Raw genomic sequence first — 2,906 nt, forward strand, 5'->3', positions numbered from 1 at the left:
TAGTTCAGGCTCTGGCCATGCATCTTATGCATTAGATTGTTATGATTTGGCTGTGTCTAGCTTACATGTGTTGAGGAACCTCTGTCTTTTGATGAAGAACAAAATTCAAAAAATTGGATGGCTTCAATGCAATCAGAATATAATGCACTTATAGAAAATGACACATGGACTTTATGTGATTTTCCTCCTGGAGAAAAGGCCATTGGCACGAAGTGGGTTTTCAAGTTGAATGCAAGCCGAATGGATCATTGCCATAAGGCTCGACTTGTCGTATGACTACTGTGCATTTTCTATGTGCATTGGCACCTCATTTTGGTTGGGATATACATCAATCAGACATTGTTACTGCTTTCTTGAATGGTGACATATTTGAGGGAGTTTGTGTAACGCAGCCTCGCAGTTTTGTCAAGAAAGAACAACAGGACAAAGTGTGCAGATGTAAGAAGGCTTTGTATGGGTTGAAGCAATCTCCTCGTGCTTGGTATGAGAAAGTTGACACTCATTTGGTCAAACAAGGCTCTTGTAATAGTCAAGCAGAAAGAACATTGTATGTAAAGCGTGAGGGTGATGTACTTCTCATTGTTGTTCTTTATGTGGATGAGTTTTAGATCTCACTGGTCCCAATGAGGCACATATTGCTGAATTTAAGGCTGATTTGAACGCTACTTTCAAGATGAAAGATTTGGGGTTGTTGCATCATTATTTGGGCATACAATTTAAGCAGTGTGATGGTGGTATTGCCTTGTGTCAAAAAAGCTACATAGAGACATTGCTATGTAAGTTTGGACTTGAGGATTGCAAACCTAGTGCCACTCCCATGGAAACAGGTTTGAAGTTGAGTCTACATGATGGTGCCGATCCTGTTGATGTCACTCTTTACCAAACTGTTGTTGGTTGCCTAATGTATGTATGCAACACGAGGCCAGATATTCAGTTTGCAGTCTCACAGGTCAACAAATTTATGCATAGCCGAGGGTCTAAGCATTGGAAGGATATCAAGAGGATTTTCTGCTACCTTAGTGGAACTTTACATCTTGGCTTGTTTTATCCCAAGGGGGGATCATTGCCGCCAGACTTACATGATTTTTCGGACTCAGATTGGGCTGGTTGTTTTGACACGTGAGTGTCCACAAGTGGTTTTTGTTTCATGCTTGGCAGTTCATGTATATCATGGTTGAGCAAGAAGCAACCTACTGTGGCCACTTCGATTTGTGAGGCTGAGTACAGGGCAGTCTTCACAACTATGGTTGTCCCTAGCGAGCTTGGCCTCCAAATCCTACACAGAAAGACTTGCATCCACTATAGCAGTCACATAGACATGTCAACAGTGGTCGATCATAAGATTGTGAGGCTCTCAAATGAAGTGGTTGAGGAGAATCATTAATCCATCATCTTTAGCCAACCTTCTAGTTGATCATTCACGCTCAACTCAAGCTTCATTGGAGACATTGTTTTGACACGTGAGTGTCCACAAGTGGTTTTTGTTTCATGCTTGGCAGTTCATGTATATCATGGTTGATCAAGAAGCAACCTACTGTGGCCACTCCGAGTTGTGAGGCTGAGTACAGGGCAGTCTTCACAACTATGATTGTCCCTAGCGAGCTTGGCCTCCAAATCCTACACAGAAAGACTTGCATCCACTATAGCAGTCACATAGACATGTCAACAGTGGTCGATCATAAGATTGTGAGGCTCTCAAATGAAGTGGTTGAGGAGAATCATTAATCCATCATCTTTAGCCAACCTTCTAGTTGATCATTCACGCTCAACTCAAGCTTCATTGGAGACATTGTTGGCTGCTTTGATAACACTCCCTCTACTGCCTCCTGCTATTGGATACTTGAACTAAAATCCCACCTGGATCAAAGGGAAAGCTCTCAGCCTCCCTACTTGAAGACCGATTCCCACCTAGATTCCAAACAAGCTGGACATATCTTCCCTTCCCATGAAAAATGGTTAGACCTCGATATAATTCCTCATTAGCAGCGCATATGGAAAGTTCAAAACTTTCATCCTTGTTACCATGAGTAAGAAAACTTGTAAAGAACTCACCAAGGCACAAACTGCACTCCATTATACATGGACATGAGCATATACCCCTGCAAAGAGGCACACAAAGGCTTTCTACACATGACTGGCATATGCATTCTCATCATGAACTATGAGAGAGCTCTTTACTTGAACACGAGGATTATCTTCATTGAGAAAACTCTCCAAATCATCAAAGTCAACCTCGCTAGATATGCATACATCAGCCAAAGGTGACATACGAGGGACATCACCCACCTCCAATAAGAGATCATCAAAGAAAACAAAGTCATCATACACGCCATTAGCACAGCCCTCATCCTCTAAGACTAGTTCACCTCGGCTCTCGTTGCTACAAAGAAACTTTGACTCTACACTCACCACATCTCTGACTCCTCTAGGAAGCATATGCTCCGCAAGAGAGAGAAAGGCCTTCCCTCCCTCTTGTTGTTGCAGCTTCTCATCAAGATGTACACCCTCTATGAGAGAGACATTTTCTTCATTGAATTCCTCTACTTTATAAGTGTTGAGAGAGGTGGCTTTCAGCATTGCCTACTGCATCTGGTGCTCCCCTGACTCTTGAACACTGGACAAGCTTCTCATATCTCTAATCTTGCTTAAAGCCTTGTCGATATAGGTGGCTGCTTAACAGATCTGTGTCAAGATTGGGACAAAAGTTTGCAACAAAATAGCTGGAGTAAATAATTGCGATTATTTACATCTGCTACAAAAATTGATATTCTTGCACATTTGAGTATACCACAAAGTCAAGCATATCAATTAAACCACACAAATCAATTTTGGTGAAATTTGGATCACAAAAGTCAGACTTAAGCCAGATTCTTGAAAACCGAGTCTCTGGACACGAGATTGTTGAT

The 2,906-nt window shown here is 41.9% G+C and overlaps 1 pseudogene; it reads right to left on the bottom strand.

The window, feature by feature from the left end:
* Positions 1 to 1,816: 1,816 nt before the first annotated feature.
* LOC147455371 (uncharacterized) lies at positions 1,817 to 2,436 on the bottom strand (annotated as a pseudogene).
* Between the last annotated feature and the right edge of the window lie 470 nt (positions 2,437 to 2,906).

The sequence above is a fragment of the Adiantum capillus-veneris genome, chromosome 6 (genome assembly GCF_014529385.1).
Source record: "Adiantum capillus-veneris isolate H3 chromosome 6, ASM1452938v2, whole genome shotgun sequence".
NCBI lineage: Eukaryota > Viridiplantae > Streptophyta > Polypodiopsida > Polypodiales > Pteridaceae > Adiantum > Adiantum capillus-veneris.